This window comes from Lupinus angustifolius, chromosome LG04, assembly GCF_001865875.1.
Source record: "Lupinus angustifolius cultivar Tanjil chromosome LG04, LupAngTanjil_v1.0, whole genome shotgun sequence".
Classification (NCBI taxonomy): domain Eukaryota; kingdom Viridiplantae; phylum Streptophyta; class Magnoliopsida; order Fabales; family Fabaceae; genus Lupinus; species Lupinus angustifolius.
The window spans coordinates 18,215,706-18,231,124 of NC_032012.1; the positions used below are offsets into that span (position 1 = coordinate 18,215,706).

Sequence of the window (15,419 nt, forward strand, 5' to 3'; positions counted from 1 at the left end):
ATTCCTACAGAAGTACTTTCCTGCGGATATGAACACCAAGAAAAAGATAGAGTTCCTGCTTCTACAGCAGGGAAGCATGACAGTTGGGGAGTATGCTGCCAAATTTGAAGATTTGGCGAGGTATTCCTCACACTACAATCAAGTGGGGAATGAAAGGTCCAAATGTGCCAAGTTTGAGGACAAACTCAGACATGACCTGAAGGTGATGTTTTTACATCAGCAGATATCGTATTTTGAAACTCTGGTTAACTAGTGTCGGCTGTATGAGGAAAGCATGAAAACAAGGAATACGGTGCTGAAAAGTGTCGTACCACCCGGAAATTCCTATGGTCCCCAAAGGAATTTCGGGCAAGGACATGGAAGGGGAAAGCCCTTTAACCGCCAGCAGAAACCCTATGTTTCGTCGTTAGGGAATCGAAAGAGAAATTTCAAGCCTTACAACAACAGAGGCTTCCAACAAGGGAACAACAGTAACAACTACGACAACAACAATAACATCAACAAAATGAGTTTACAGGTTAGGAACTCTGATCACAACACGCCACCCTGGTGTTTGAAGTGCAAAGGAAAACACTTCAGTATCAACTGCCCCGTATGTGCAATCAGCCTGAACACATCAAACCGATGTGCCCGAAACTGAAAACGGAAGAAGTAAATAATATTCAAGCGGTAAGACCTAAGGCCAAAGGAAGGGTATTCACCATGACCGGAGCTTAGATTAAGGGCAATGGGGACCTCATACAAGGTATGTGTCGTATTAAGGAGACTTCCTTATCTGTGTTGTTTGATTCAGGTGCGACTCATTATTTCATATCTAATAATATTGTCAACCGATTAGCATTTCCTATAGTATCCTTACCCTATGACCTAATTGTATCCACACTCATTAATGAAACCGTCATAGTGTCAACTATATGTTCTGAATGTCCTATAACTTTAGATGAACGAACCTTTGCAGTAGACCTGATATGTCTACCCTTATCCCAATTAGATATCGTCTTAGGGATAGACTGGCTGTCTAATAACCTTGTCCTTCTAAACTGCTTTAATAAGACAATAATCTTTAGCAATCCTAAGAACCTCATTGAATCATGTTATGAAACCAAAAGCACCATTGCCAATCAAATGAAGAAACTCTTGAAGGATGAAGCTCAAGTATTTATGTTGTTGGCATCATTGGAGAAGAAAAGTGGAGAAGAGATTTAGAACCTACCCGTGGTTAGGGATTTCTCCGAAGTTTTCCCGGATGATATTCCTAGTTTACCCCCGGTACGGGAGATAGAGTTTGTCATCGATTTGGTTCCTGGAACTAAACTGATCTCTATAGCTCTCTACAAGATGGCACCATTGGAGTTAACGGAGTTGAAAAAGCAATTGTAAGACTTGCTACATAAATATTTTGTCAGACCTAGTGTTTCACCATAGGGTGCTTCGATGTTATATGTGAAGAAGAAGGATGGCAGTATGCGGTTGTGTACGGACTACCGACAGTTGAACAAAGTCACCATCAAGAATAAGTACGCATTGCCAAGAATTGACGACTCAATGGATCAACTAAGAGGAGCTATCGTGTTTTGAAAGATTGATCTTCGGTCGGGATACCACCAAATACGTGTGAAGTCAGAGGATATTCCGAAGACTGCTTTTCAGACACGATATGGGCATTACGAATATCTCGTGATGCCATTTGGTGTAACCAATGCTCCTGTAGTGTTCATGGATTACATGAATAAGATTTTTTATCCATACCTCGACACATTTGTGGTCGTATTTATCGATGATATCCTGATTTATTCTAAGAATCAGGAGGAACATGCGAAGCATCTGGGGATAATGTTGCAGATTTTGAAAGACAACCAGCTCTATGCCAAGCTGTCAAAGTGTGAATTTTGGTTAGAATCGGTAAATTTTCTCAGGAATGTGATATCAAGCGAAGGAATTGATGTAGACCCTACTAAAGTAGGACAGTGATGGAATTCTTTGAAATCTGTAATGGAGATCAGAAGCTTCCTCGGTTTAGTGGGATACTATCGAAAGTTCATTGAAGGATTTTCGAAGTTGGCATTGCCACTGACTCCGTTAACGAGGAAAGACAAGGCTTTTGTCCAGACGACAAAGTGTGAATAAAACTTTCAAGAATTGAAGAATAGATGGACTATAGCACATGTGCTGATTCTACCAGACCCGAAGGAAAACTACAATGTTTATTGTGACGCGTCTAAATAAGGCCTTGGTTGCGTGTTGATGCAACAACAAAAGGTAGTAGCTTATGCTTCAAGACAACTAAAGACACATGAGCAGAATTATCTGACGAACGACTTGGAGTTGGTTGCGATCGTATTTGCTCTCAAAATCTGGAGACATCTCCTCTATGGAGTAAGATTTGAAATCTTCAGTGATCACAAAAGCTTGAAGTATATGTTCAACCAAAAGGAGCTGAACATGAGGCATAGATGATGGATTGAATTCCTTAAGGACTATGACTTTGATCTCCAGTACCACCCTGAGAAAGCTAATGTAATGGTTGATGCCTAGAGTAGAAAGTCTTTACATATGTCAACCATGATGGCCAAGGAGATGGAATTGATTGAAGATTTTAGGAATTTAAGCCTTGTGGTGCAAGTAAAACCTAAGAGTTTGACTTTAGGTATGCTTACAGTAACAAATGACTTTCTAGAACAACTTAAAGGTTTGAAAAGTTCCGAACCAGAACTGCAAGAGAAGAGAACCTTGTTGGCTGAAAGGAGAGCCCCAAAGTTTCAAGAAGGAACCGATAGAGTATTGCGATGCAAGAACCGAGTCTGTGTGCTAAGAGATCCTGATTTGAAATTGGCAATCTTGGACGAAGCCCATAAGAGCAAACTAAGTATTCATCCTGGAGCTACCAAGATGTATCAAGACTTGAAGAAGATGTTCTAGTGGTCCGGTATGAAGAAAGAAGTAGCAGAGTATGTCTCGTGCTGCTTAACATGTTAGAAGGCAAAGATTGAGCACATGCGACCTGAAGGAGAACTCCAACCTTTGGATATCCCCGTTTGGAAATGGAATAGCATTGCAATGGATTTTGTGAGCGAATTTCCTCGGACTCAAAAGGGTTATGATGCAGTTTGGGTGATAGTGGATCGTTTGACGAAGACAACTCACTTTCTACGAATCAATATGAAATACTCATTGGAAAGGCTAGCAGAGTTACACATCAAAGAAATTGTCCGACTGCATGGTATTCCTACAAATATCATCTCAGATAAAGACCCACATTTCACTTTGAAGTTGTGGAATAGTTTGCAAACAGCCTCGGGTACCAAATTGAGTATAAGTTTGCAAACAACCTCAAGGGTGTGACATGGGCATTGGCTTGGATGCAAGGATGTGACACAACCATGAGTTAGCATACACACAATGTGTATGCTATTGGTATACTCCTTATGATGGAATATGATAGTTCTTTTGAACTAGGATTGTCAGAGTAGACAATGGTGGTAGCGGTTGAGGCTTTCCAAGGAAGCTCCAAGGTTCAGTTTGGCCGAGTATTGAAGAGGGTGATTGTTGGTGAACTTTTTTGTAGAGGTTCCAATATATCGAAAAACTGCCTAGCAATAGGTGGCTACTAGGCGGCATGTTCTATTTGATGGCGGTACGGGAAGCTACACAACAAGTTTGGAGAGCTAGGCTCTTGATAACATCATCAAAAATACTCATAAGGTCTATACCGTAGGGGAACATTTAAAGAGAATTAAGCATTGAGCAAGGTGGAGTCATATATTCGTTAAGGTGGAAATTCTTGTGTAGATTTCCTAAGGAGCAAGATATTCGTCTATTTCAATCAAGGTGAAGATTATTGGGAATGTTTGAAATATGTTATTATATGAAGTCTCACATTGCCTAAAATTAGACTAGAGTAGAATATCAATGTTATATATTGGACTCAAGTCTCTTGTTATAATATGGACTAGATATAAGCATCAAATAGAAACAGTCCATGGGTAGGTGGGCTCATGGGTGTGCTAGAGTTTGTAATTCTTATTCTCTAATAATATATTGGTAGCCGCTCAACGCTCTCGGGGGACGTAGGCACAATTGGCCGAACTCCGTTATCAAATTCTTTTATTTCTTCTCTTCTATGCCTTTATTTGATTGCTTATGGCCAACGCTGCGCAACGACCGTTTCTGCCTCTTCAACAACATATATATCCAATGAGTCCTATTGTTTCTTTTACTTTACATTTATATGGTTAGTACTTAATGAACAAACTTCTTTTCTTCAATTCCATAGCTTGACAGAATCATATTTTTCTGTGAAGTACTATTTGAAACCTGTTTTTGGTTTTAACAAAAATCAGTTCTCAGAACTTCTGATGATGGTGGGAATTGGTTCAATCTTTTCTTAGGTATAATATTAATTTCCAAAGGAAATTTAGTAATTTAATTCTCTTATGAGAAAATTGTAACATATCTTATACTTTTTTTAATATAAACCCTCCAGGTTGGTTAGCTTAAGTTAATGTCTTTGCTATCCACTTGAGCCATATCATAATAGTAATTACAATTCAAAAAGCAAATAGGAAACTAAGAATTTAGTTAATTCCTTCTTAGTTGTTTCATTTTATTTATGAACTATTAATTTGCACTTTCAGTATCATTTCAGGTTTGACTTAAGAAAGCTGCAAATTTTTATTGTTCCAAATGTTTTCTTTTCTAATACCTTATTATGTCTTGTATCAATGTTAGATAAGGTCATTATGTACATGTCTAGATTTTACTTTTAGAAGTACTTATCCTCATTTGGTTTCAAGATATTGTTGCTTCCATTAGTCTAACATTATAATATTATTGCTTTCAAATAAATTCATGTAACATGGAGATGAGAATTTAATTTAATTATGTTATTCCTTGTAACATGGTCCAATAGTGGTAAAGTAATTTGGTTAGGCATGGCACGGCTAAGACAAGTAAGGTGGCATGACTATGACATGTGATTTCAAGATGGCATGATCAAGTGACATGGTTAAGACAAGTTTATGTCATGGCTAGGATATTGTTTGTCAAAGAAGCATGAATCAAGGAGGGCATTTGGATAAGACCAAGACACACATGGCACGGCCTAAGCAATTTAAAACAAGTTGACGTGAAGAGAGTGAATGAGAGAAGGCGCCTCATGGTAAAATCCAAAGGAGCATTCGGTTAGCTTGAAGATAAGGCAATATCATATTTTCCTCAACCAAATCAGCCAAGAGATAATTTGAAAAATTAAAAGAATTCTATGTACATTTTGACCTCCACAATTCAAGGATCTTTTAACCAAGTTGGTGTTTGAATTTGCTTGGTCAAATCTCACTACATCAATTCAGATCCAACAAAGATAAGAGGCCAACCACTTCATTCAAATTGAATCCAACCTCACGACTATGATCAAGGGAGGATCACATGGCCAAAGTCAAACAAGGGAACTCATGCTCCAAAATTCGGCCAACACAAGATGATTTGAAAAAGTCAAGGCTCTACTATGTTTTTCAAATTTTAATTCAACTCACGGCTACAAACAAGGGATAAAGAGCCAAGTACATCATTCAAATTTTCAACAAAACACTTGGTCAAATACACTTGTTGAATTTGGCCAACAACTCCAAATCCCAACCTGATTTTGTTCACATGATTAGTTAGAATTTTAATTTCAAATTTCATTTGTAAGTTAGGTTTTAGACTTAGTCATTTTTATGGTAGCATGTGGCTAACCGAATTTCCTATTTATGTAAGCATTTTTATCATTACCGAATTAAGTTTAATTTGGATAAAAATCTGATTTGTATTTTAGTTGAGTTGTATCTCCTAAACCTATCTTGATTGTGGCCAAACCCTTGTTCTTATCAATCATTCTTCCTTGTGGCGAACTACCCTAGCTTATCAAGCAAACCATTGCTTGTGACGCTTCACCCTTTCTACCTTATCCATTTCTCTTATGCCTCGAACATATACCTAGCCTAACTCACAAAAATTATCCAAACCGTGACCAACCTTATCATTTTAAAATCCAACCATGACCCAACCTAACTCACAAATTCAAACCTTGACCTAACCCTACACACATTCCCTTCCCTCAAACAACCCAAAAATCGTAGCCAAAAATAGCCTCAAACACCTAAGCCAACATCCTAATTATGGCCTTAAAACCTACATCCTCAAACACACAACCCTAACCCCATTTCCATACACCAACCGAACCAAAATTTGGCCTAAAACCTTAATCAACATCTAAATCTAAATATTATTTACAATACTTATAATTTCATGCTAAAAACGATCCTAAAACAAAAGTATGCTTAAGAGGTTGTCATCATGCTCTATGGATTTGCATGGACACCTTGGGTACGTAAACTCGATATCATTCAGTGTAGTTTTAATTTTGCTGCTTGTTCTATAAACTTATGCTTTCCCACATTTATTCACGTTTCATAATAACCACTTAAGTAACTTTGAATACAAAGTTACATCTGAAGTTTGAAATTTCTTTACCCTACTTTGTGCATATATTTGATGCAATATCATCATACAAATTTACACTGCATATATGGTTTTCTGAAAACTTTATAATCTACATTTCTATGATGTTAGTAATTGAATTTATTGTACCAATGTAGGTACCATACTTGAGTGCCTCTTTTGGCATAATCTATGTCCTTGTGAAACCTTCTGTATGCAAGTATTAGATCATCTTTTCCTCATGTTGATATAATTATTATCCATTTGTTTAGTTAAAATCAACTTTTGGTCCTGTTAATTGCCATTGATTTCTTGTTATGCAGACTTATTCTATTATTTCTCACGCATCAAGCTCAACCAATCAAGTTTCATGAGTGCCTCTATTTATAGGAGAGTGTAGGAGGATTTATTGGAAAAAGTAACTCCTCCACTTTTACGGAAACTACCCATGTGAGAAGGGAGGGAGTTAACAACACCCCCACTAGTTTAATCCATCAATTGCCAACCACCATCACATTAGGCACTTTCATTCAAACTAGTAACTTCCAAGAACATGTATCACTAATTAGAATTAATCTAACATTATTTACTCTCCTTTTTTCATGAATAAGATGATATATGTATATATATATTTCATAGAACACAAAGAAGAAGCCATACAAACAGCAGTACCCACCAATAAAAATTTCCAAAGTATTTGTAAACTAATATATAAGAGGACGAGGTTAGTGAAACAATAAGGTTTTTGCTTAGTGACCTTGGGATAATGGGTTTAAATCCTAGAAATAGCTTCTTCGGTTGCACAAGGGTAAGGCTGTGTATGTCTACCTTTCCTAGACCTCAATAAGTGAGAGACTTGTTCATGGGCCGCCATTTTTATTTTTAAACTAATATACATGGACAGGGATCACTTGTCCCCAACGTTGTCCTATTCCTTGTCCTGGACTAATCATATCTGCCACGTGAATAAAAAAATTAAAAACAAAAGGTAACATTAATAGAACCATAAATGTGGAAAGAGGTTAACTCATTGACCAATTGAGCCATGGGCCCAAGATTTGGAAGGTGTATTCTAGAAAGGGTAGAAAAAGGATATGAAGTCTATGCTGTAGAAGTGAAAGAATTTTCTTTGCACAAAGGGAGTTACAATATTTAGAGTGACTTTACGGTTATATAGGAGTGAGTGAGAGAGGAAAGATCATCTTTTGTAATGTTAGGAAATTGATAGGACAAAGAAAGTTTCATTCTCTATAGGAGTTGAGTTTTGTGGGTAGTAGAAGATATTATACTACATCTTTATTTTCTTCTGCTTTCATTAATCAGTTTGATTTCCTTTTTGTCCCTCTTGTTGTGTTTCTTTTTATGACCTTCTGATACTAGAACGTATTAAATTGGTCCGACCTACCAGATATTCTATCAAGGTGTTTCAGTGCAACAAAATTCAAGGCATAAGGTGATGATCTTTCTTTGAAAGCCACCAAAGAAGAACTCAAGAAAAGTTGTAGACATGGAAGCAAGGATGGCAAGTTTTGAAAATGAACTCAATAACCTCAAAATCGGAGTGGCAAAATCACATATGAAATTGGAGACGAGTTTGGAGAAGATTATGGTGGCTCTGAACCGCGATGATCGCATTAAATCAGTGGTATATGAGGAGAGAACCGGGGAGGATGGAAGCGTTTATAACATCACATGTGAATATCATAAGGTGACAATTTCTGGAACCTCCAGATCCCTAAAGAAGTTGCAGGGAGAAGTCCTATAGGAGTTCCAACAATCGGTGAAGAAATTAGAGTTGTCGGCGTTTCATAGCGATGATCCTGCTGGGTGGATCTCACACACGGAAGTGTATTTCAGAATTTAGGACATTGATCCTGGGGTAAGAATTAGTTTGGCTCAACTCTGTATGGAGGGACCCGTGATACATTTTTTATATTCGCTACTTGACCAAGACGAACAGATATCGTGGGAACAACTCAAGAGAGAGTTGATGGATATATATGGAGGTATTGGAGAAGGCAATATTTTCGAACAATTAGCATCTCTCGGTCAAGAGGGAGGTATGGTGAGTATATAGAAAATTTTGAGAAGCTCACAACACAAATTAAGAGGTTACCGGATGAGCAATTTTTTGGATATTTCATCCATGGGTTGAAGGAGAATATTTGGGGACGAATCCGAAGCATGAGGGCTTTAAGGAAAATTTTGAGATCTCATATGATGAATGTGATAAGAGTAGTAGAGACGGAGTTGTAGGGCAGTTGTTTGGGATAAAGCTCATCAGGGAAGAAGGATAATGGGGTTGAACATAGGTCTAAACATTTGGACTGGCCCAATTATGGCTTCACCCACAAAGGCAACCTTGGGTCAAATTGGGTTCATATTGGGTTCATATTCCTGGACAGAAAGAGACTCATGGGTCAGTAAATTTCAGCAAAGGAGACAACTTTGGGTCAACTAATAATGCAAGGTTCAAAAATAATTATAAAGGAGACAATATGGGAAATGGTCCAAGAGATAGAGGGATTCGTTATTTATTAAACAATGAAATTGCTAATCATAAACAAAGAGGGCTATGTTTCAAGTGTGGGAACAAATTTCATCCTATGCACCAATGTCCTGATAAGCAATTGAGAGTCATGGTATTAGAGGAGGATGAGAAAAAAATGGTGAAGAGAACTTCGAAACAGTGGATCAAGAAGAAGAGGAAGTAGTACATGGAGAATGTAGTGTTATTAATCTTAGAAGCCTGGAAAGTAGGGAGGGTCAACAATTTCAAACCTGAAATTAAAAGGGGAAATCGAAGGGGTACCGGTACTAGTGTTGATTGACATTTGGAAAATAAATAAATTTATTTCCAAAAGGTTAATTGAAGCTATGGGAAAACTTGTTGTGGATACAAAAGAGATGACTATAAAGTTCGGCAATAGACATCGCACAACAACTAAGTGAAGTGTGAGAATATAGAAGTGGAAATTGGCAGAATAAAAATTATAGTTAATGCTCAACTGTGTGAGTTGGGAGAGATAGACATGGTGTTAGGGATGTCATGGTTATCAACCTTAGGGAAAATGGTTATCGACTGAGGAAGAAAATAATGAAGGTGATGGTAGATGGGAGGTTAGTAGAGTTAAAAGATGTTCGAATTTGTTTGAAAAATTATGAGTTTTAATATGGTTTAAATGCACATTAAAGTGGCCATTAATGAGGATTCTTGGGGATGTGAAATGAAAAAAATCCTCAAGTTCCACATTGCTTGGAGGAAGGAAGTTGAAAGGTTTTATAAGCCTTAAGTTGCAACCTTGGGGGTGTGCCCCAAGGGGTACAATGAGTTTTGTGAGTGGAAGAGGACTCACACAAACAAAAGCTCTCCAAACAAGCGCACACACCACCACCACCACCTCCTCCTCTGTTGCCATCCGACCGGCTCGACTCGTGTTTGGGATCGGCCTGGGCCCAACATTCTTTTTTAATAAATGTTTATTTATTTATTTTTGAGCCTTTTGGGCTTGGACCGTGTGTTGACAACGTCAACACATGCATGTAGCACAGTTGAGTGGTTGATAGAGATGTTGGAGGAGGAGATCTCGACTATTATGATAGAGTCGTTGAGTGGTAAAATGTCTTGCACCATTGTATGGGGGAGTCGTTTGAGGCCTTAAGCTATAAGTAGAGGTCTCTTCCCCTCATTATAATTCGCACCAAGTTGAAGGTGTTTACCTCTCAACTTTTCTTTCTCCTTCCTTATATTCCGCTAACGCATTCCCGACAACTTTCTCCCCCTTTCTTTCTGTGACACTTGAGAATTGGAACAAACAACCAAAGTAGGAATTTCTAGAGCTCACACTGGCAGTCTGTATTGTAGGAAAATAATTGGCATGGGTAGCCACATTCTGGGAATTCAAGAATTGGCACTGATAGCCAGAGTGTGGGTATATTCAAGAGTGATTCTTACAAGACTGAAACCGAGTTGCCGACGGGTATGGATGGAGAACAAGGAGAAGAATTAGAACCTGCAATTTTTCTTGCATCTAGATAGGTTAATAAGAGGGGGGAAAGTCCGTAGAGATTGCAACATGAGACAATATTTATTTTATGAAAAGTCAGTTTCCTCAATTCAGTCTTGAGGACAAGACTGTTCCTATAGGAGAAGGTAATGATAGAACCATAGATGTGGAGAGAGATCAACTCATTGACTAGTTGAGTCATGGGCCCAAGATTTGGAAGGTGTATTATAGAAAGGGTAGAAAAGGGATATGAAGTCTATGCTGATGTGGAAGTGAGAGAAGTTTCTTTGCACAAAGGAAGTAACAATATTTAGAGTGACTTTACAATTATATAGGAGTTAGTGAGAGAGGAAAGAGCATCTTTTGAAATGTTGGGAAATTGATAGGACAAAGAATCATTCTCTGTAGGAGTTGAGTTCTATGGATAGTAGAAGATATTCTACTACAACTTTATTTTCTTCTGCTTTCAATAATCAGCTTGTTATCCTTTTCCCTCTTGTTGTGTTTCTTTTTATGACCTTCTTATACTAGAAAGTATTAAACATGCCGATTGGCTCAGACAGAGAATGATCTTCTTATATTAGAACGTATTAAACATCATGTGCAAATTTTTATTAACACTATTGGATTAAAAACTATAAATTGCCATAATTATTTCCATGGAATCATGCAAATTTCATTAAAGCAAGGGTTGTTGAATGTATATCCCTATTGTGAATACCCAATTTTGTCAAGCCCAAAAATACTTCAAAAAACCAAATTTTTCCTAAATATTTTTTTGAATACAAACTTCATCAAATCAAATATACATTTTATGTGAATGTGATAAGATTGCATGAATTGATTTTTTTTAAAGGGGGGAATCAAATCAAATAAATGAATTAATTAATTTTATTTTAATTTTCTCCAAAGAAAATTATTTCCAAAAATAAAGAGGTAATGGTGATATGAATATTTAATGAATGATCAAGGACGTCATAATAAAATATATTTAATCCATTTTCGTTTTTTAGAGGAAATTAAAAAACGATTGTATGGTCCTAACACTTTCTAGGTATCCTAAATCAAGAAATAATTCAATTCGTAATCATTGCTATTAAAGTTTGAAATTTGAATATTGGCCATAAGAACAAAATCAAATATTTTCAATTCAAGCTTCAATTCATGATCATTATCATTAAAATTTGAATTTGGAATATTGTAGGCCATCAGAATACAATCAAATATTTTTAATTCGAGCTTTAATTAATAATCATTATTATTGAAATTTGAATCAAATATTTTTTATATGCAAGATTTGGGTGTTAATTGATCTTTCGCAATTAGGTCATGTGCTAGAATTAAAAGCCTTGAGTGAGTAATTTTGGCCAATATAATTTGCATTTAAAGGTGACAATAATCAGATTTATGATTGAGAATTAAGCAAAAGAATCAAATTTCACCTCTTAATATTCTCCTTGGAATAAATTGGTGATCATATTGCTTTGACTATAAATAGATGGGGTCTTCCCTTGAAGAAGAATACACCGAAAAAAAGAAAAAAACAGAGAGAGGAGAAATTGGAGTGAAAAAAATGTGGGAGGGAAAGTTATATTCGTGTGGTCCTTTGTGGCTAAGTGCAGAGTAAGCACCGTGCATTCTCACTCGCAGCCGTAGGATCTGCATAATCCTTACATTTGAGTTGACCACACAAGTTCAACCAATCGGTGGTTGAAACGTCACACGGATACACACCGCACCAAAGCATAACCCGTGTGAGAAAACGGGATTCAGTGTAGACGCATGTATCACGTGATCCTGCACCCTCGCTCATCCAACGCCGCATGACGTGCCACGTGGACCAGCCCCTTCACACTCCAGACCATCCAATCATCCATCGACACATCGCGGTTACAAGGGGAACATTTTTCTCCCATCCACACCTTGTCCATTACCCTTGAGCTTCAACAGGTAGGCATATTTCCTTTGTGTTCCATGTAATTTTTTTACACATGAAAATTGTATCAGTAATTTTATTGCAAATATCATCATTTTAAGTAAATAATTTCACCAATAATTTTCAAATAATTATTTTGATAATAATGGAGTCAATATGCATTATAGGTTTATTATAATGAAGATGTGCAATGGTAAATAAATCATACCAAGTTTAAATCAATATGTATATACCATATACTGTAAAAAAATTAAAGTATGAAACTTGCTTATTTGCCAATTTATTTTGAAATCTCATTTGTCTTATAATTGTATAAAAAGTAAAATGTCTTATGCGGGAATAAAAATCTTATGTGATAGTAACTAAATTATACCAAGTGTAAATCAATATGTACAATGCTATAAAAAATAAATAAAGTGTGAGAATTGGCTTATTTACTAATTTATTTTGAAATCTCATTTGTCTTATAATTACATAAAAAATCACAATCTTTTAATATAAGTCTATGTGAAATAGGATAAAATATATCTCTCTATCCCAAAAATAACCCTTTTTTAAAAAAAATAAAATATAATAAACAAAAATTAGAATTTCTTAACTAAGTTTTAATATGAGACACATTATCGGGCATAAGGGCTACGCTTCACTCATATCTTTTTTTAAAAGGATTTTTAAATAAAAAAACAAAAAAATTGAATTTGTCAACCAAGTTTTTAATATGAGATGCAGTATCAGACATCGGACTATGCTTCGCTCATATCCCTTTTTTTATAAAAATAATTTCAACTTTACTATTTTTTTTAGAAATAAAATTAAGTCCAACCAACAAACCTTTTTCTACTCAAAGAACTATGTAGTCTTGATTCCCAAAAAGGGATACGTAGGACCAAAGTCACTCTTGTCAAACATAATAATAAAATACTTTCTTTTTTGGTAAAAATATAGTAACAACATAATTAATAATCCATGCAATATAGTAAGGGTACCGCTCAAACGAGCAAATGGGATACTAATACCTTCCCCAATGTATAATTGATTCCTGAACTTGGATATCAAAGTCCAAGGTCCAATGCGATTGGGACAAAGATTTTTCTATATTTTTTATTGGAAAAAATATAGTGCCGACTCTAATAAGGTTGTGCAGCCGAAAATCGGGGCGCGATAGCTGACGACTCTTCTAGGGAAATTTTTTTTGAGTGAGTCAGAACCGTAAATGTTAAATGCATGGTTTTTTATTGTTATTTTTATATTATTTTATGTTATTATTATCTCTTGACATACATCATCACATTGGCATAAGTATATGCTCTATACCCGAGCATTAGGTAAGGAGGGACATTCGCCTAGTTGGTAAGGACTTTGGGCTTCACTTACATTGGCATGATGAACCACCCAGGTTGTTACCAAATATCATGGGCCTTACTAGTGTAGACTGCGAGTCCCACTTGTAATCCTTGGGGTATTTGGGTTTCCTCTCTTTATGATTGGATGCAATATGTGAAAGTGTGCATGTCAAGAGGAACACTTTGGAAAGCTCTCCTTGAACGTCATGGTTTTGATGAGGACAACTTGTGCCTAAAAGAGCTTGAAGATCACCAACAAATCAACGTGCTTAAGTCTTTATTTGGTACTAGGCTTAGACTAGATTCTAGTTTAAGTTGAGTCGAAGGCTTAGGGCACCTAATACATGTCTCATATGCATATATCTTTAAATCATTTCATCCATGAGATATGTCATTCATAATATGTTCATGCATTACATAAATACATGTATATGTGCATTCTAGGCATAAAACTAAGTGTTAAACATGTATTATCTAAGTGCATAACGTATTTGATGTGTTATATTTGAAAATACACATTTTATTTACTGTTAATCGATTAACCATACCTTTAATCGACTAGCCCAACTGCTGTGAAAAGTGGTTGCTACTGGAACACGTTTTTAAATGCTGTTAATCGATTAAGACATTACGTTAATCGATTAACCTAACTGTTTGTTAAGTTGTTGGAACTGAAAAACTGAAAAACAGAATCAGTTATAATTTTTAATCCCGTTAATCGATTAAGATGGCATTTAATCGATTATCTGGGGTTCTGGACTGATTCTTTATAAACTGCGTTTTCAGAATTAATCTCATAAGTTGCATGTTGCATTTATTAGAGAGTTAGAGCATTTTACGTGTTAATTGTTGCATCTATTTGTTAAGTGCATTAGTGAGTTTAGAAATGAGAGATTCCTTGCTTTAGGATTGAGTGCATTTCATGTTATAATCTCTCATGTTTTCCCTCACATGTTCATGCATATTTTGATGCTTTTTCATGAAGTTTTATGATTCTGTAACTTCTGTTTTCATAACTAATACTTGTCATTTCACATGAGTTTGTGTTAGATGTGCATTAGAGTAAAGCCTTCTTGTTATATTTGAGCTTAGAAATAGCTTTATTTTACTCTTGTAATTGTTGTATAATTGTTGTAAAGGGAATCTCGTGGTGTCTTATCACCGTTAGAGATTGAGTGTTTCTTCATAGCTTAGAGTGTAAGAAAAGGAAAGAACGAGAGATTCTTTGGCTGGGGCTACGCCGAAAGAAACGTTTTCTTTATCGGTAGGAAGGGAGTCAAACCATTGAATAGTTTCTTTGATTTCTTGTCATTTGCTAAGTGTTGTAATTGGATAATGTGTTTGTAAATTACATTGATTCGATTATAGTGAAGGAAATCTCCCAAGTCAGCCGGGAGGCCTGGATGTAGTTTGCAGTGGACAGCAAACGAACCAGGATAAAAATTCGCGTTGCAGGATTTGTTTTCTCTCTCTCTCTTTGCTGTTTTTCAATCGATTAATTTGTATATTGGATTCAAATTGATACATTCTGTTCGTATGCTATACTAGATGCTATTCTGATATACAATCTGTAAGCTCTGTATTCGTTCCGTTATCAGTTAACTGTTCTGCAATTAATCATTTTCTGTAATAGCTTACTGTTTGTGTTTAATCGAT

At 36.1% G+C, this 15,419-nt stretch overlaps 1 long non-coding RNA gene across 1 annotated transcript in view; it reads left to right on the forward strand.

Annotated features, from left to right (window-relative positions):
- The window catches only part of LOC109346069, a 32,293-nt gene continuing 23,206 nt past the window's right edge, over positions 6,333-15,419 (forward strand). The window contains exons 1-3 of the long non-coding RNA XR_002107469.1: positions 6,333-6,363; positions 6,636-6,689; positions 6,801-6,842. This is a non-coding gene — a long non-coding RNA (uncharacterized LOC109346069). The remainder of the gene's footprint in view (positions 6,364-6,635; positions 6,690-6,800; positions 6,843-15,419) is intronic.